The 20730-nt window shown below is 31.1% G+C and overlaps 1 long non-coding RNA gene across 4 annotated transcripts in view; it reads right to left on the bottom strand.

The window, feature by feature from the left end:
- The window catches only part of LOC147800833 (uncharacterized), a 125838-nt gene that overhangs the window by 18767 nt on the left and 86341 nt on the right, over window positions 1–20730 (bottom strand). For 2 of the 4 annotated variants that reach the window (XR_015431081.1, XR_015431082.1), the window contains exons 6-8: window positions 18921–19003; window positions 6889–6965; window positions 1732–1783 (exon numbers count right to left, since the gene is read on the bottom strand). This is a non-coding gene — a long non-coding RNA (uncharacterized LOC147800833). The remainder of the gene's footprint in view (window positions 1–1731; window positions 1784–6888; window positions 6966–18920; window positions 19004–20730) is intronic. The other 2 variants (XR_015431083.1, XR_015431084.1) reach the window with 1 other exon arrangement.

The raw sequence follows: 20730 nt of genomic DNA, 5'->3' as shown, positions 1-20730 counted from the left end.
TCACGGTAAACGGTATGCAGGCTTCAGGACGACTGGCATACGGGCCACCTGTATTACACTCCAGTTGACTTATCCGTAAAATAGATTTCTCTGCTGTATTATGCAGGTTGCGAGGCAGTTGTGTCGCTTTCACGAGGCGATCCCTTTCGGCTAGAAATGGCTAATAATTGTCTTGAGACAGCTTTGTTCCTCTTTTGTGGTCTTGATCAGGTTGGCGAACTGCTTCTCCTCTCTCTCTCTATCTCTATGAACTTTCTCGAAACCTAGAGGTCTTTACAGCAAGTAGCCTGTTTGTAGGGAACTGGGCCTGCGTCCAAGAGATCATGGGTTCGATCTCCGCCTGCCGAAGACTCCCTGTGTAGTAAATAGTGACAGATGCACCATAAATCTGTCGAGTAACAAAGTCCACCATGTTGCCATAACAAATCATACCTCTGGGGGTACTGAGCCAGGAGTTTCCTTGTCTTCTGGATTGGTTCAAAATTACAAGGGTCCAGAGTTAACGTTAGTAGTCGTAAACCCAAAATTGGTTCGACGGCGGATATAAGATATAAAACACAAGTAGCCTGTGATTGGCTTGCTTTGTGTCTTCCAACTGTCCGCCACAGTGTTGCATTGTGTAGACGATGAAGACTGGCGATACTGAAGATGGGTAAACAAAAAAATGTTAAAAACAAATATTGGGCTAAGCTACGATGTTTCAGAACGCTATTACGCTACAATATTCGGCGAGAAAATTCGACGAGGTACCACTACATAAATGCGATCATAGCGCCACTGCCATAAGATGTCACAAGCTACTGCTTGGCAAGGTGTGCGCGAAGAGCTTAGCTATCATCTCATAATTCATTTGTATATAGGTGTTGCTTTTTATTTATTTATTTATTTTTTAAAAAAACCGTTCTTTCCTTTAATTGGTTTCATCAAACTAAAGTGATATTCTTTGAAGTGACGCAGAAATTAGAATACCATAATATTAAAAAAAAATTCCTGTCATTAAGGAAACTAAAACATAATAAATAATTATTAAGTCATTTATTGCATGGAATTATCGGATAAATGAATTTTATAATTATGAACAAAATATTTTCAATTCGTTTAAAAAATTCTCGAGATATGGCGAAATGCGCAAAAAGTGAAATTAACATTAAAGGGTCCAAACTTAAAACCACTCCTCTGATCAAACTTTGGGAATCATATTTTCCAAATTCCTAGTACTCCTCATATCTTGAGGGTCAGAAATCAGAATAAGTCGGAAAAAAAGTATGTTTATTCAGAGAAAGTACGTTTTTGCGTCTGATTTCGTAACTTCATATATTGTCTGTGTTAAAAATTAGCTTATTTAAATTTTTACCTTCGAACTATTAAGATTTAGACCGAATACCTGAAGATCTAATCATTCAATCAAAAGTATTCAGGCTGATTTGTTTTTTTTTCTTTTATGCACTGTTCATCAAAATGTAATTTTATTACAGAAGTAGTTTTAAAGATGTCCCATTTCAGTTTAAATCTGCAATTCTGAGAATAAAACCAACAAAAGAAACATGCAGCAATATTAACAAAAAGAAGTGATAGTTTTCGAAAAAGAACAACATAAAAGTTTTTCTACTGCAACTAGACAGATGAACTGAAAATTGTTTCAAAAACTTTACTGAAAGCTGAAAAACTCAATTTTTGCTCAAAACATGTGAAGATTACAAAACTAACAAATCATGAAAAGGACATTCTTACCTGACGTATAGTGTACATCATTATACTGCTCATTTAAAGCCAGAACTCTTCCCTATCAGAAAAATAGTAACTTTAGTAGTATCATAGCTCCAAAAAAGCAGTCTAAATAGTATCATCAGAATTGCAGGGTGTGTTACAATTCCTTCCGGAATTTGAAATAAAATCGGTTTGAACTCCAAATTTAAATCCCTGAGATATTTTTTTAAGGGGTTACAACAAAGATTTTGTATTGATATTCCCTAGGTAACGTGATTTCGTAGAATTACACCCACGGATCACATCCGCTACCATTGATCGTGATATATTACAGCGGCAAGAATTCTAATTCTTGCCGCATCAAAGATTCGCATATGGAACGTTTTTGGAAGAAAGAAAGTTCCAAACACTGGATGAAGTTCCAAACACTGGAAAAATGTTGGATAAATGTTCCAAACACTGGATGAAGTTGCGACACTCACTGCATATAATAGTTGCCTCGAATAATAAAAGTAACACACAAGTTAAAAAAAAATGTAATAAAGAGTTAATTGGGTTCATTATTGGATAAGTTTGCAAAGCGCTGATTCGATATAAGAAAATTCCCCTCCACATGCTCTTCAATCCTGATCATGTACAGGTCCAAAAACGCATGGAACATATGTTAGGGAATGATAGAACGCACCTAAACAACCATAAATCACCATACAATCCATGGTCCAAACGCAAGCAGCAACGAGCTAGAGGGAACCTAATAGCGATTGCTGCTCACAGTAACTGCTTTTATTTGCTCTGTGGATTCAGAAGAATACGTACTCAAGTCAGAGGAGAAGGTGGAGATGCATTGCATGGAACTACATACGACAATGCAAGGGAAGCTCAAAGATGGCACCGAGAGCGTTTTCCAACATGACAGTCCCTGATGCAAGAATATTTCAACGACTGAACCAACAAATTCTTTTTCAAGTTGCACGGACGTGGCAGGTGTATAAGAATGCAATTTATATCGGACGAAATTTTGCATCATATCAGCGAAAGGCCTGTATCTAGCACGCAGACGATGTCACAAGCAGTTTCCCGATTCATGCGAAATAAAAGAATACATCACTACAATGCGCTGAGAGTTTAGAGCATGGAAGCATCGGATTATCAGACACACGTCAATTTTATCACGTGGTTTTGATAGAACAAGTGTTAAAGATGACTGCGAACACAAAAATTTGTGCACACGTGTTGTTCATTGACGAATGCACATTCACACGGAAGAGTATTTCGGATACCTACAACTATCGTGGGGGCAACCGAAAACCAGTACGCAATGCACCCACGTTTGTTCCATCAACGTTTCGAGCTAAATGTTTGGCGGAATCATGCACAGTCATCTGATTATCATACCTACCAACAAGACTGGAGGGAAATTCCCTTGTATATGCAAGAGGTGTTGACAGAACTATTAAACCGTGCTCCAGCACACATCACGCAACGCATGTGCTTCCAACACTACGGGACACCAGCCCATTACATTGTGGATGGGTGCAAGATATATGGGTCGTGGCTGCCCAATTAACTGGCCTTCACCCGATTTGTCATGTATGGACTTTTTCTTCTGGTGTCATCTGAAGAGCTTCATCTACTACGATGGTCCTATGGATTCTGCTGAAGACCTTGCTTCTCGGATATTCGAAGCTGCTGACACTACGGTGTTTTCACCAATGTGCGACGGCCGAACATTGAACAGAGTGCGTTAATTTTGTCGACTGCAAATTTGAACAGTTTCTGTGATGGGAGACAGTGTTGTGTTTAATTCCATTTTCATGTATAAAATGATTTTCTTCTTCTTGTCGGTTTCTTTTCAGTCCATCTCCAGTGACGTATCTAGGGTGTGGCAAGTATGGCGAATGCCATATACGCACTATTTCAGAAAGGAGCCAAATCGATCAACGCAAATGAGTTTTTTTTTTTACTTAAAAAAAATATGAAATAAAATTCTTAAGATAGGGCAGAATTTAAAATAAAAAATTCTACAGCATTCAAAAGAAAAAACAGAATGCAGAGAATCCCTGACTAAATTTTTATTTTACTTAATGTTCCACAACCACAAGCAAAGAGATGCTAGCAAATCTTGAATTTTATCAGGGGTGAAATCTCCTTGAAAAACATTTTCGGAATCTGTTGAATAGATTTCAAATAGATCCCCTGTTGTTGTAGCGTAAATCCCTCCACAGAATATTTTTGCCTCCAATGGTGGGAATAGTCTCCACAAAACTGTGAAATACTAAAAATAGGAGGTACCTCTGCCACGCTCGATAATTAATTTGAACCCATGAAGCGATTTAACAATGAATACAAACCACTTTTTGGAAAAATAAAGACAGACCTAACTGCAAATTGTTAGGAGCTCAGGCTTATATAAAAAAAATTCTACTCTTATAATTGAAAGTAATAATTGTAGAAATATGGTAACAATGCAATATTAAGACCATAATATGTAGTTTGTAACCAACCATTACAACAGTTAAGTTTCTCAAAAAAAGTATCATTAAAGTGACAATAACAGTAATTTTTTTTTTCATTAAATAATTATCTTTATCTTAAGAATAAAAAAAAGTAATAAGCATCTTATGCATAGAAAAATCAGAGCTTGTTTAATTATGAATCATGCAAATTCTTATAATGTATTTTCATAAAGATATAAAAAGCCCTCTTTTCCCCTAATATTCCAATGATTCATATGGCACTTTTTCTTCAAAACAACTTTTAAAACTAATTAAATTTAATTAATTAAAAAAATTTCTTTAAGAAAAGACTTGTGATGCAGGTTGGTTTAAATTCATATTGTTCAAATACGGTGTTAGGATTCTTGAGAAATCTACTTAAAAAAAAAAATCATTTATTAAAAATTTGATTTCTCAGGAACTATTCGAACAATTTCGCTCAAATTTTGTATTTTTTCCATGTTATATTACCTTCTTATAAAACGATTAAAAAAAGTATACCTTCAAATTTTTTCTGACTATTATTAAATAAAATAATAAATACTTACTAACAGTTAGTTTCAGACAATTTTTGTCAATATAACTGAGAGCAAAAAGTTTTCAATTCGCTTAAAAAGCTCTCGAGCTATTTATCAGATTGCCATTAACCTTTACATTCTGGGGTTCAGTAATTCGAATCCATCGAAAAAATGCCATGTTTATTCAGAGAAAGTACGTTTTAGTGTATGATTTCGTAACTTAAAATATCGCCTCTGCACTTTTGAAGTCGCATATTTGAAATCATCCCCTTGAACTTTTAAGGCCTGTTTAGACGATCCAATTTCTTGGACAGAGATTGATTGATATTGATGGAAACTTGTTTTGCTTTGAGCTTGGATCGTGTAAACAAACATCCAAGAACTTGGTCCAACTTCTTGGACGATAGTAGAGCATGTTCTACTTTCCATCCAAGTTTTTTATCCCTTAACCAATCACCGTCCTAGGTTTTGTGACGTCAACAAGCAGGCAGCAAATTATGACATTTTGTTGTCTGTTTTCATATATTTTAGTCCAAATAAATTGATCTGTTGCGGTTTATTTGTGTTATCGTGATTTTATATGAATTTATTCAGTAATTTTAAAGTCATATAAGCATGATTTCATAATGTTGAATATGAACAATGCGCATGCGCAAGTGTTTCTCCCGTCCAATCAGTGACATTCAAGAACTTGGATAGTGTCAACGAATCATCAAATTTCTTGGAAAGACAAATCCGTCCAATTTCTCGGATACAAGAAATTGGACCGTGTAAACAGGCCTTTAGGAATGAGTCACAGAATGTGAAGATCTAATCTTTAGATCAAAAGTTAACAGAATGATTCGTTTATTTATTTATTTTTTTTGCACCCTGAACGACTAAAAGTTTATAATCCAAATCCGTTTAATTTTGAAAAGGTTTTGTAGGTATTTATGTGCACATTTTTTTATTATCTGTTATTACATAATGTTTGTAAAACTTGATTATATTCAGAGCATCGATTTTTTTTTTGCACAGGAAAGAAACTAACCAAAATATATCATTTGATTGTAGCTATTTTATTTATTATTGTCGAAACTTGTTATTGTCATTTATACTGTAATCTTTACTGAATTTATAACATCACGAAGATTTTATTGTTTTGATGTTAGAAAAGCATAATTATTTTTTAAAAAAAATTTCCTTTAGTTTTAATTTTAAAAATATTGGGTAATAATCCGCTTATGTTTTAGTTCTTTTTTAATCCATAGTTACATTTGCTGCGCGTGCATATTTTTGATATCAAATTATATTTGTAAAAGTTAAAATATAATTGTGCTTAAACAAATAGTCAGAATTTTTATTGACAACTGAAAAAATGCCATTTCTGCAAGATTTAGTTTAATTTCCAATATTTTGATGTGATATTATTACGAAACGCATATTTCGAATTTGAGTGATCACATATTGATGTGTGAAAATAAAGTTTCGATCGTAAACCTACGTTGTTTCAATCTCTCTTTTCTTTCGACCATGTTTTTTGAAACTCCAATATTTTCAACATATTACGATACTTGAATTCCAAGTTAAAAGAAAAACCAGAATGCAGAGAATCCCTGACTAAATTTTCCAATAATCACATTCTATCACGCTTAATTAGCGACTATTCTGTTGTGAATCCAAGTCGTTTTCTGATCATTTCCTTTTAAGTTTTTCACATTGCGATATTTTTTGCATGAGATTAAGACACCTGAAATTCGAATTATGAAATAGGCACATTCTGACTCTTTAATTTGCGCATTCATTAATAAATCGACTATGTTTACTGATCACTTTTTAGTCCTGCTTCGTTTTTTTTAAATACAAGATTCTGACATATGATATTACGACACTCGATAAAAAAACTGAATTATCACTTTTTGATATTGCTCAAAAACTGATATTGCGCTTTTAATACAAATTCAAATTTGTTTCCGAGCATTTTATTTTTTATAAATTTATCCATTGCTTTCCAGGCATTGATTTTTTAAAATCTGATCTTTTTATACAAATTTGTTAATAAGATATTATGGCACAACCTTCTAGTTTGGTAATAAAATTTTTTTTTAAATTAATCTTTTTTGAAAGTTATTTTTCTGAAAATTGTTTCTTTTTAGTTATTTTTTTGCAAAAATAGTAACCATAGTTACCTCGCATGGAACTTAGCAGCAAATAGTCGCATTTTAGTTGCCATTAGGGCTTTCTCTTCTCTCTTGCAAAAATAAGCCTAAAAAAACAATTAGAAATTAAATTTAATATGTAATAATATATAGTATATAATAAGTATTACAGTATACAATGTATTGGCATTCAAAGCACACGAAATCGAATATTCACAAGAACAGGAAGAAAGAGTGTAACTCAAAAGAGATGGATTAAGTTCTCAAATCATTTTGATTTAGAGTTTTTGATTTTTGTCTGATAGGTCAACAAAAAATTTGGTGTTTTAACGATTTCCTATAAAAGTTTAACGTTTGCAGGGAAAATTCGAATTCGTAGTTTCTTGGTCAAAAATAAACTTTAAACTATTTCTGTATTTTTTAGCCGATGGAATAAGTATTAAAATACAAGGGGCTATTGTTTAAAGGAAAATTTTAATCGTGTTTTCTAGGTCAAAAATAATACCTTTCTTGGTCATATTTTTTTGGTGAAAAGGTTAACGATTTTTTTGTTCTGTTTTGCTAGAAAAAATTCAGCTTTGCTTTTTTTACTTGTTTTGGTTGTAACCTAGTCTCGGTCGGTGCCCCGCAGGATAATGATTTTTTATAGGTTAAGGTTTGGAGGTCAAATTTGAACTTGTTTACAGTTTAAAAAGTAGCTAATATTTGTCTTAACCGTAATGATTAAGACGAATGAATTTTTTGAGCGGGTTAGAATAATGATTTCTGAGTACGGAATAACGGTGGCATAATTGAAACCTCCAGTGTTTTTGATAAACTTTCAGTAATCTTGTTTAGTTTCAAGTTTAAGTGGGCAAATGATTTCCTTAGTTGGGCGTATCAGGTTTTAATGTTTGAAATTAAAAAAATGCTTAGATTTATCAAGTGTTTACAAAAATCTGTTTTGGCCACTATTTTTCTACCGGTACCGTGGTGGCTCAGAGTATAGAGAGCTTGCATTTCGATGAGGTAAACCGGATTCGAATCCCAGTAATGGCTGGTTGAGTCGATGTTGGCGTAAAATACCCTCAGTGGTAGACGGATCATGGGTTAGAGTCCCCTTGCAGTCCGGCTAACCGTGGAAGGTTTACATGATTCTCCTCTTCATGTAACGCAAATGAGGGTTAGTTCCATCAAAAAATCTCTCAATACTTGATCCAGGAGTTTCCTTGTCTTCTGGATTGGGTTCAAAATTACAAGGTTACGGAATTAAACATTATTAGGCGTATATCCGAAATCGGTTGGCTGTTCAACGATGGTTATAAAATATTTTTCTACCGTGGGCTGTCTTAATATTTACTTAAAGGCAATATTGAAATTTTCAGATTTTAATTAGCCAAAACATGCTTTAGTCAGCATAACTTTCGTTTGATTGAATAGCTAACGAAAAGTATCGGTGATCGAGCATGAGCTCACGATTTCTTACAATAGGCTAATGTTTTCGGACAAAACTTCTGAATTTTTTTGGCTGAAGATCAGTTTTTGTCGTAGTTTTTTTTTAAATCTTATAATTTTTTTTAATCGGCTGAGAAACCTTTTTTACCGGAGTCTCAATAAACTATCACTTCGAAATAAAAAAATTGTAAATTTAGTTCAAAAATTATCTGTAAGCAGCAAAAACATGTCAAAAAATGTCAGCAGGTTGTATGAAACTGTAGTGCACAGTAGAAACTGTAGTGCAAAAGTTAGTGCATACGAGTTAACATTACGTGGTGCAATTTCGAACTAAGTTTCAAAGTGGCAGACTTTTTTTAAGAATTAACTAAAAGCTGTTTCGGCAGTAATTTTTACTTTGAATGAAGTTTTTTTTTCACTAACCATTCCATACAATGGATCAAGGTTTTGGTGCAAGCTCAAACTTGTGACTTGCAGGTCAAAAATTAGCTCACATTTGTTTTGGCCATAATATTGTTTGGTGGATGAGCTAACGAAAATCTGATATTTTAATATAGGCTAACGATGTCTTAAAACGGGCATGGTTGATTCTGACAATAAAAACAGTTGGTTTTTATTGTCAGAAATGAGATAGTTTTGCCAATTTTTTTTCCTCCAGATGGGGAAAACAATACTTTCAAATAACTTAACGCAGAGGTGACCAAAGCGTGCAACGAATGAAATGCCAAAGCAAAGTAAAAAGCGAACAATATTAAAATGTAAAAGGTTTTCCAAAATATTTCTTCGTTTTTTCAATCGAGGAATATGCATTAAGTTTCCTATTGCTCTCATGTAATAAATTTTGTGAAAAACCAATATCGTTTATCATGATCAGATGGAAAGTTTAGAAGCTTTTAACTGCCGATAATTTCTCATTCATCACTGTATATTAGAGAACTTTTTTTAACTAATGGGCTAGCGAAAATATTTGGCAAGTTAATGATTTTCAACAATGAGGTAATATTTAGAGGCAAAATTCAAACTTTTGATTTTCAGATTATGAATTAACTAACATTTCAGTTTTATTACTTTTTGGCGAGTTATATAACGATGTTCCAAAATTTTTTAACATTTGAATCAAAATTCCAGCTTGAAATATTTCAAACAGAAATTCGATAACTTGGTTGGGTCATTTTTTAACGTTCTAAAAAACGTAAAGTTTTGATGGATTGACGATATCTTATCTAATGTTGTAATTAACTTGTCATTACTGCTTAAATAAGATTCTTCTTTATCAAAATCATTCTAAGTTTTAGAGAATAATCTTCGATATTGTGTTCGGAATATAGAAGAACAGATGATAAACACTTACATGGCAAATATAATTTCGTGAAAATAACTCAATGAAGTGGTATATTAGCTCAAATGATGCTTCTCCAATAAACTATTATAGTAAATTACTCATTTATCACATTAAACTCGAAAAATACTTGGCCTCGGTAGTATAATAACTTACTCTAAACATTGAAGCATTTAGAACACCAAAAACAATCGTTGCTATGAGAAGAAAAAAATGAACGAGTCATTTAAACTTGCATAAAAAGTAAATCTCGTTTATGTGAAAGAAAAGCAGCAATTTTAACATTAATTTTCTTTCTTAATTTTGGAATTGCCTTTTAATGTTCTTTTTTTTTATCTTGTTTTTTTTTGCAGTAGGCATCATAAATATTTGACGCCAAATTTAACTAAAACACATTATATGTATAAATTATAAATAAATGTAAATAGTGGCTATTAAATGTGTTTCTTCATTAAGCTATTCATTTCGGTTCAATCCTACGTCTAAATTTAGACTACGAGAAACCTTTTAAGAGACGTTTTTTGATAGTTGTTTCATAGACGTCGCCTAAGGTCCACATCGTGTTTTAGCCATATTACGTCTACCATAGTTATCTATAAGATGTCTATACTTAAGTCATTGTGGATTACTAATAAATAAGTCATTAGAAAACGTCTAGTAGACGTCTATGTTCGATCCACGACGCGTTATAGATGATGTGGACGAATTCTGGACTTCTGCTGGATAAAAGTTAGCTATCATTTATTTAGGATGTAACTTATCCTAGTGATCTTTTGTCGACTAAAGTTATTTCACGAAATTATTTGGTGGGCTAGCGATTTCCTTGCATGGGTAACGTATGAAGCCGAATTTCAATTTCTGTTAAAAATTCTTTAAATCTCGTTTTGATAAAAAATTTTTCCGTTTGTTCGCTAACGAAAATAGTGAGCTCAGCTAATTCCTTTGTTAGACTACAGTTTCAGTTTTAACAATTGTAATTGTATTTAAATTTAGGGAATGTCTATCAAAAAATTAGGAAAAGTAGACATAGTGATAATTTACTTTTCAGAAGATAGTCTATCGAGGATAAACTTTTCTACAATACGTTTGGAGACAAAATTTAAGCTGTTAGCTATTGTTAAAAAGTAAAAACTAGTTTTAGTCACAATCGAATAACTGACGAAAATTTATCAAATTTAATTAACTGGCTAAAATTTAATTAAACTAAGTGTCATCGCTGTAAATTTTTCAATGTTATAATTTGTGTATGTAAAATTACAGCGAAAATGTAATAAAAAAAAATAAAAAAAAATTGGCTCTGAAATATGTCTGTGAAGCTCATTTTCTTGCTTGTAAATGATTTCTATACTCACTTTATAATATTCTTATTTCCATCATAGTTCAAAAATTTAGTAATGAAATAGAAATTTGACTTTTTCAAATATAGATAAATTTTTTTAAAATTCCTACTGCACATTATAATTTCTTAAACTTTGGTAATGAACTTGATTCATTTTTTATTGCAAAACTCATTTTATTGCAAATGACTTTAGTGGTTAAAATGAAAAGGCGAATCCAAAATTTTTTACATCTATCCCTAGATTAACGCAATCTGTTTCCTGCAATGGGCTTAAAATTCGATGTAAAAATTTAAATTTGTGGTTTAAAATCCAATAAATACTTGTCAGTGTCATATATCTTTTGACAGGTTGGCCAGAAAAAAACTTTAAAGGCATTCTTTTCATAAGCTTCTGTTTCATGGTAAATTAACTATTAGAGGAGTGAGCTAACAAGCAATGGGTTATCAATTTTAATGGTTTATCATTTCGAGTAGGGTTAATATAAGTTCAAATTTTTTTCCAAACATATCTTTGTATTATCTTTTTATTGGATTTCCGGACGAAAATTTTTGAAGGATTAAAGTAGAGTAACGAAATTTCTACAAAAAGTTAACATTTTGAGTAAAAATTCAATATTCTGTTTTCGAAAGTTCGAACATTTACTTCATCTTACAATTTATGCTGTAATCAACAAATATTTAATGTAATATTTTAATTTTTAATCCTCCGTATACACCCCTTGGAGGGGGTCCGGGTTCTACTTATCTTTCTAAAATTCCAAATAAAACATTAGTTAACACTTGTTACTGCTTTTTTTAACGGTAGGTTTATAGAAAATTTGTAAAATCAATTTCTGCCATAACTACATTTTAGCTAGTGAGCTGACGAACAGGGTTGCCGGATTTAAGCCAAGATAATACAAAGCTGGTGCGTTTTTTTGTTCAAACCACTAAAATAAGATCGACTAAAATAAATAAAACACAGCCTTTTATGAAAAAAAAAATATTTTTCAAAAAACCAGATGACGTAAAAGAAGCTTGATAGTTTTAATTAAATGATACAGTGCTCAAAAAAATATATCACCCTCAATCACTTTCTTTCTAACGATCCTATTTTCTCGCACTAAGTGTCAATCATAATGGTTCCTGGGGGGTGAGCTCAAATATGCTAATTAATGACAACTATTAAGTTACGAAATCAGAAACGTACTTTCTCTGAATTAATATATATATTTTTTACGTATTTGGATTCTTAACCTTCAAAATATAGGGGGTAGCCGCAATCTGAAAAATATGGTCCCCATAGTTTGGTCAGGAGAGTGATCCTAAGTTCGGACTCCCTAATGTTAATTTCACTTTTTGCGTTTTTAGTCATATTTTAAAAATTAATTAATCATTTCAAAAAAACGAAAATGCACCCACTCATAAAAGATACTCAAAGATAGTTTCATGAGTTATTAAAAGATAGTTTCATAAAAAAATAATTTTTAACAATTACTTATTATTTTTTATTATTTAATTGAGGATAAAAAAATTTGACAATTATGAGGTATAATTTTTTATAACATTTTAAACTACGTATTTTTCGAAATCAAAATCGGAAGTTTCAACCGTTTTTAGAAGAAGCGGAGAAAAATTAAAATTGTTTTCAAAAAAATAATTTGTCGAAGATGAAGAAATATTTAAATAGGGATGATTAATATTTAAAAGTAGATAATTTACGAGAAATTTAACTTACGCGCGTAGAGTAAAACTTCATATTTTTTTCACTAATAACCTATTGCTAATCCTTTTTCTTTAAATTATAAAATACAATGTTTCATTTTTAGTCGTCTAAAAACTTATTCGTAATTTAATAAAGAGATTTGAATAAAACATTTTATTGAATAAGAATAGTATATTAAGGAATGCTGAGTTTTATAAGAGCATGTTTCTTATAGAATGTGATTATTCATCAGCTTTTTTATTTTAGTTTTTTAATTGTTTTTTTTCAATAACTGATACATTTTCAATAATATATATACGTATGCATTGATTTGGAATAATATATTTATCAATTTCTTCAGTATATATTTTAGAATTATTAATATGAATACGTAGTCAACATATTTAAGTATCGTAAAACTTCTCAACATCTTATATATTGTCTTAATCTTACATTTTCTTAATTACCTGTCCGATCGTGCTTTGCAGAACTATTTATCAATTATTTAATTAAATTTTAACATTTCTCAAAATCTTTTTCTTTACGCTACCACGTATATTATTTATTTTATTATTATCTAATAATTTTTTTTTTCAATTTAGGTTTTCTTTAAAGTAAAATTATTTTTTAAATTACTAGTCAAGTGTTTATTAAAAGAAAACTTATTGCCAGTTATCTAAGAATTAAATCTTGTTAAGAAATTAAAAATATTCTGCTGATCAAAAATTCTATACCAAACACTGACTATTTACTACTGACTATTTACTGAGCATACTATTAGGGACCCCAGAAGGTAATGTCGTTTCGGTGCATTTGATATTTGTTATCAAGATTTTATTTTGAATCAATAATGTATTCATTCTCATAACAACAACAATTTCAATGCCGGAAATGGATGAATAAAAAAAAATGAATTGGTTTTTAAAATCCCATTCGTTAGTCTTAAGATTCGTTATTCGTTAGTCTTAAGACTAACGAATATTTAATGCACCAAAACGACATTACTCTCTGATCTTCCTAATAATTTTTCAAAAAATGAAAATAAATTATTATTATTTTTTTTTATTGTTTCTTATTTTTTGAGCAATGAAAAGTAAATGCATATGTAACAGATTGCTTTGTTTTCTAAATGAATGAAAAATTATGTACGTACAATTTTACTTTGATGTCCAAACTTATTCTTGCCTACAAACTTTAAGAAAGTATCCTCTTAAAAAGGCTAATGTTGATAAAACTTGATTAAAGTTAAAAACTCTCCTTTAAAAAAAAACATTTTTATATTTGTCAGGAAAATGCTCGATTATGCCTTATTTTGTGAAAAAGCAAACACTAAAAATAGAAAATTGTAAAAAGATTCCAAAACCTTGCTTCATTTTTAAAATATAATTATAAAAAATTGTTGTTTTTCTAACTTTATTTTTTTATTAATTTTCTTAGCCCTTTACTGTCGTATTAAGTTTATACATGGGTGTCATGCTGGTCGGAATTACTTCTCGTTGAACAAACAGTAATACATAATATGCAAGATTATGAAGGAAAAATAAAATTTATTAATTCTTTTTTTAAACTTTCGATATATGTAACACAATAATATGTTTAAATTTTGATTATAAATTATATTTTATAGTTCACCATCGTGTGATATCTTTCAAAGCAGTCTCCAATATGAAGCCCTGGTTTTGGAGAACATATCTCGCAAAAATAATAAGCTTGGCCTTTAATTTTTGTGTTTAAACATTCAGAACAATCTTTACTCTTTACATCTTCACAGTGTCGTATTATGTGTAGTTGGCCATTAAGCTGTGGCTAACATCTTTGCTGGGGTGGCTGAGAGCAGACATACGTCTGGAACGATAAAAAAGTGTTGGTGGCTGAGAGTAGACATACGACAGCAAAGGGTTAATACTAAAATAAGATATATCAAGAGATGTTTAGATAACAAACTATTTTGATATATCAAGAGATGTTTAGATAACAAACTATAGCTGTAATTCAGCAAATAGTTTTAATATACTTTTTTTTTAAATCATAAATAGAAATTGCTCTTTTATTTCATTGTAAAAAGACAAGAATGTTAATGTTTCATTTATGCTCAATCGAAACGTGACAATTAATCCCAGAATTTAAATCTATTTGGACATAACATTTAATAGCCTGAAACAGAAATAATTAAAATTATTAGATTAAAAGCTAAACTTGTTATGTTAAGGGCGGCAGGAAAGATGAGGAAAAGACATTTAGGTGAAAATCCGATCATTAGAACGAAAATTATTCAGAGTCATACTTTTTTTTCCTTTTTTTTCGGCGAACTGTACATTACATGGTATGATTTGATATGATAATTTAAAAATCGGATAGTTTATTGGAGAAACAGATGTAAACTTTAGAAGTGTTAAGAACAATAATTTTAAACTACTTAAAATTATAATGATCGATTTCTCAAATTTTACAACCAAATGTATTTTAATTAGTACTTTTAACAAATCCAAGATTTTTATAGAAAACTCCTAATAAAAAGATTCAGCACAACTTATGAAAAATACTTGTTTAAGCAGGAACAATGTAAAGCATAACTAGTATGAATTAAAACGTGAACGTAATATATTTAGAACGATTTAAGGCTGATTTTAAAGTTAATGAGATGAATTGCAACAAAAAAAAAGGATTACTATACACTACTAGCATTTTAACTATTTGTGTAATAAGTACCATTAAAAAAAGTAAATAACTTTAACTAGGAAGAAATTTCTTTCAGAAAAAATTAAATGGAAAAATATCCGTATTATTAAAGTTTATTTGCACTGTAAAAATTTTAACAAGTGAAATCTTATTAATAATCTATTTTGATATTGGGAAAGATTGCGGCAACCCTCTATATTTTGAGGGTCAGAAATTAAAATCTGTTAAAAAAAAGTTATGTTTATTCAGAGAAAGAACGTTTTTGTTTATGATTTCGTAACTTAAAATATCGTCCACACAAATTACTACGTTTGAAGTCTCCTCTCGGAAACATTTAGTTTGAGTCTTAGAACGTGAAAATCCGATCATTGGACAAAAAGTTATGCACAGTGGTTTGATTTTTTTTTGCACACTGTACTTGATGTATATAAATTCATAAAAATTTAAATTATTCACTTATTTCTAAAAACGAAGTTTTACTTCAAAAAAATAAAATTTGAACTTCTGCAATTTGAAGACATGAAAATATCTTTTAAATCATTGTATCAAACAACTTGTAGTAGATAAGATACTGATTGTTTCTGTCACGTCTGTTGTATCATTTTAACAGGAACTATTGTGAGCAGCAGCAGTAGACGTCTGATGCATTATTACATCATAAAAATTACTATTAATTGAAAACTATAAATAATCAATAAATTCAATTTGAATACAATAGGCAATATGTCTATACACAATGGACAAAAAAGTTGTGAGCCCAACTCAAAAATCCTGAAAATTTCTTGAGTAAAATCATTAATGCTGCTTTTCAAAAAAAATATTGGTTTTATAAATTTAAATCACTGATATTTTCAGAACATGAAATTCTAAATAAATAATATGGAGCATAATTTAAATTAATAATTAAGAATAGGTTTATTTTTATCACTAATCACATTTATTATTCTACCAGAAAAAATATTTACAAATGAAAGAGATGCCAAGTATAAATTCCAATTCTAATATTTCTAAATAAAATTGTATACAAGAATTTTTATACATAGATGTGATTGATTTCTCTAAACTTTTGGACCTTGGATTTCGGGATCGCAGTTAGAGAAAAATCTGGAAATCCGGATTTTTTTCCGGAGCACAATCTTCTCTGCAGTAAGGTAAAAAATTAAAAAAAGTCAATAAAAGCTATTTAAATAAAAGACTGTTTCCTTAATAAGATCCACCTGGCTTGGAGTTTTTTTAGAATACACAGACAAATGCTACACTGCTAACAAATGCTAACTATGGACCAACAGTTTGAAGACACCATTTCTGGTGGGATAAAGGTTTACTACTATAGGCTAACAGTTGAAGACAAAATTCAAACTGTTATTTCAAGGACAAAAAGTTTTATAGTTCTCTCTTCTTGCGCCATATTATTTTGCGGGTAGAATAAAATTTTTTTTGGCAGTTTAATATGTACTAATAATTTCCAGCAACGAGCTGTTTGAAAGTAAAAATGAATTATTTTGTAAGCCAAAATATAGTTAAAAATTTATTTAATCCAAAACTTTTTTTAACAAATGAATATTTTATTTGGATTAACAATGTCGTAAACTTGGCTTAAATTTGAAGGCGAAATTTAAATGTCTGTTCTTTTTCGTCGAAAACTAACTATAATTTATTTTGAAGATTATTATGCCTTTTTTTGTGGAGAAATTACGAAACATTTATTGGATGTCAATTTTCTGATTTCGATATTAAATTCAAACATTTAGTTTTCTTTTGTTGTCAAAAATCAGCGAAAACCTGTTGGCATTTTTTAGCGGTCAAGCAAACGAAACTTTTTGGAGATCAAATTTAAGTTACCAAATTTCTATAATTTTTATTGCTGTTTAATAAATTTTATAAATTGCCAGAAAATTGTAATTATAAAGGGTCACTAAAGGAACTGTCAGAAACGGGCGCAACGCCATTTTCTTAATGATGTTATTTCCTATAACCATTTGGGCAAAAAAGCATCTCTTAAATTAATAAAGATGAAAAGTATTTGTGTGCATCAAAATTCAAGTTCATAGGAGAAATAGTTTTTAAAAAAAGTATGTAACCTGTGTTTGGAAATTGCAGTTTTGAGAAAGAGAAAAAAAAAGTCAGCAAAAGGGAGAAGTAGCAACATTAATAAGTTACACTAAGAGTTTTTTTCTTCAAAAAACAAGCAAACATAAATAGTATTACTCTAACTAGAATAAAAACTTAAAATCTATATATATATTTCTCTTACACGGCACCAAAAAAAAAGCCTCATTGCAACTCGATGACGAATGGCAACGTTAGAAAATCGATCAATGATTGCTAATAAAAATGTCACATGGCAAATGTCACATGAGGTGGCTCAACATATAGCGCTTTTAAAAACGGAAACAATAACCAGAGTTAGCATTATCAGGTTGTTCAATTCAGATTCATGCCCTAATAACATGATAATATTTAATTTAAACTCAATTAGGAATTAATTAGGCTGGCCTTCTCCATGACTATAAATAAGTCACAAGGTCAGACTTTTGAGAAAATCAGTTTAGTATTGACTAAACAAGTTTTTAGTTACGGACAACTTTATGTTGGCCTGTCAAGAGTTAAGTCATTTGACTGCCTTTCAGTAATTGCTCCAAGATGCCAAATCTATAATTGCGTTTTCAAAGAAATTCTAAATGCTTAGTGTTAATTTCTTAGAGCTTTGCAGAAAAAAATGTTTTTTGGAAAAAATTTAATTGAAACTTCTATTGCCAGTAGGCAAGGGAAACTGTCAAAATCAAAACACCCCGATTAGAAATGCAGCATGGCGACCTCTACGTGGTATTTCTCGGGTAATGCTAGCAGCCATGCATTTTAATTTATTGTATGTAAAACATCCTTATTTTGTTCTAAAATGTTATGTACTTTATCACAAATGTTAATTAATATAGAAATTGATTTCAATAATGCTGATCACCAAAAAATATTTCATTTGGCGATAAAACAAATTTTTGTGTTCTTGAAAATGAAAGACTTTTTGAGGGTTATTATCTCACAAGGAAAAGTTAGGGTTTAAAGTTTATATTTTTAAATAATAAAATTTTTTTCTAAAACTTTCAGAATTTCTAGCATTAACTAATTTATTATACACATTTAGTTGAATTTAGGTGAGCAACTGCAATATTTGATAACTTATTTTACTAATATGTTTCTCATTTAGCTAATGTTTTGATTTTTTCACCATGTACAATCTAAATAGCTAATATACTTTTTTAAAAGCCAATAAGAACATTGATAGAATTCTTCTACATAAGTACAATACTATGTCTTTGATGATAAAATACTATGTCTTTGATGATAATATACTATGTCTTTGTGCTCGAACATTGTGTTCATTGGCGAGCGAGCGCAGCGAGCCATGGTTCACGGCGTGAACTACATAGGATTGCGTAGCAATTCTCGGGGGTTGGCGAGCGTTAGCGAGCAGGGGGCGGAGCCTCCTAGTATTTTTTATTCTTTATTGAGAAGTGAAAATTGAACTAAATATTTGGTCGGCACTGGGAGATCTTAAAATGAATGGAACATGAGAATGAAATTCGTACCTGAATTATGGTGTATCACATTATACACCTGAATCAACGTCATCAGGACTCAACTCTATCAGGAAAGAAGGCCACATCTTGTTCTGTAAAAATTACAAAGAAAATTATAAGAGAATAAACGTGGTAATCGACATTTCAAATAATAAATTACAATAAAAATTTATTCAAAAAATAGTGACACTTATATTTTACAAAACGAATGTGTGCAAGGTGCAAAAGATTACGAGAACAGGTAGGAATGAGACAATAACTTATAGTTTGTCTATTTAAAAAATCACCTTAGGACTAAGTTTAAAGCCGTCTACTGCTATGGAAACCAGAAAAATAGCAGAAAAAGTTTATCACAAGAGGGTGCTTTTCTCCCCTGATTCCCTTTCTCTCACCAAACCTATCTTAAATATTGACCCAACACTCCAACTTGAAATAGTTCGTCACCGTCTCTGCTCCAGACGAATGGCGAGGGGAGTTCTTTCAATAGAACGACTGTAAAAGAGATGGTTTAAGTAAGTATTTCACGTGTTTTGAAAAAGCGGACTGTGATTGCCTTGCTTAATTATTTTTTTTTTAAATTTCAAGATAGGCTAATCATTTAAAATAAATTATCATTAAACATAAGCATAGCTTATCGGTTTATCTTTCCCTTACGCTGCATGCATGTGGTTGGTTGTTGGATTTTTTTCAAATTTCAGACCTAAAAAAAGCATTTTTTTTATTGCTGAAAATTAATATCCTAACTTCACAAATGCAAAACATTTGTTCTCAAGCAGTTTTTAACATGACGTATTGTTGGCGTCCCAACAACTGATCTCCAGTTTTCCCTGTTTTATCTTTATAAAAAATTCAATGTGATAACATATTTATTAACTCTATTGCTTTAAAGTGTGTATGATCTTCAAGAAATAGTTATTAAACTTGGGTAAAAAATATTTTTGTAAATACTTTTTTCAGAACTATCATCTTCGGATAGAGAGATAATAAATTCACTGTCCTCGGATTCACTCTCCGAATACATCATAACTATTTTGACATGCAACGGTAACACTAATGAAAGCTAAATTGTAGAAAGTACTAATTGATTTTGATTTCAATTCAAGGCGGAAAATCTCAATGCGAAAATTGTGAAGAAAGTGGGACTAGTTGCGCCATCTCTTAGCAATATTCAGAAATACAAAAGTAATCACAGGATTTAAAGAATCGAGTAGGTAGCGACGAATTCAATTTCAATGATGCAATTTTTTTTTCCTTCCTCACATGGCATGAGAAGTCTACCATACGGCCACAAAAAGGCCGAGATGCGATACCAACAGAGAAAGGGTTAAAGGTAGGCATGCAAAAGCAAGCTGGCATACAGGTTTGTGTGGATTTTCTTTTGCAGTAAGATAGATTTTCAGATGCCAAATGCCGATTTTTTTAATATAGTTTGCCTGGGCCGGGATAGCCTGGTCGGTAGGGCGCTGGGCTCATATCCAAGAGGTCGTGGGTTCGATCCTCGCCGGCCGAAGACTCCCCGTGTAGTAAATGGTGACTGATGCACGTTAAATCTGTCGAGTCTCAAAGTCCTCCATGTTCCCACAACAAATCAATACCTCTGGGGGTACTGATCCAGGAGTTTCCTTGTCTTCTGGATTGGTTCAAAATTACAAGGCTACGGAGTTGAACGTAAGTAGTCGTAAACCCATGAAATTGGGTCGGCTGTTCAACGACGGTTATAAAATAAAATAAAATATAGTTTGCCTCCAAGTGAGGTGAACCGGGTTCGAATCCAGCGATGGCTGGTCGGAACGAATCCCATCTGGCTTGCACAGACAAC

Source organism: Parasteatoda tepidariorum, unplaced genomic scaffold (assembly GCF_982258835.1).
Source record: "Parasteatoda tepidariorum strain Cologne lab strain unplaced genomic scaffold, Ptep-v5.0 scaffold_16, whole genome shotgun sequence".
NCBI lineage: Eukaryota > Metazoa > Arthropoda > Arachnida > Araneae > Theridiidae > Parasteatoda > Parasteatoda tepidariorum.
Note: the sequence above shows the minus strand (reverse complement) of the source record. Positions and strands in the feature narration are given on the sequence as shown.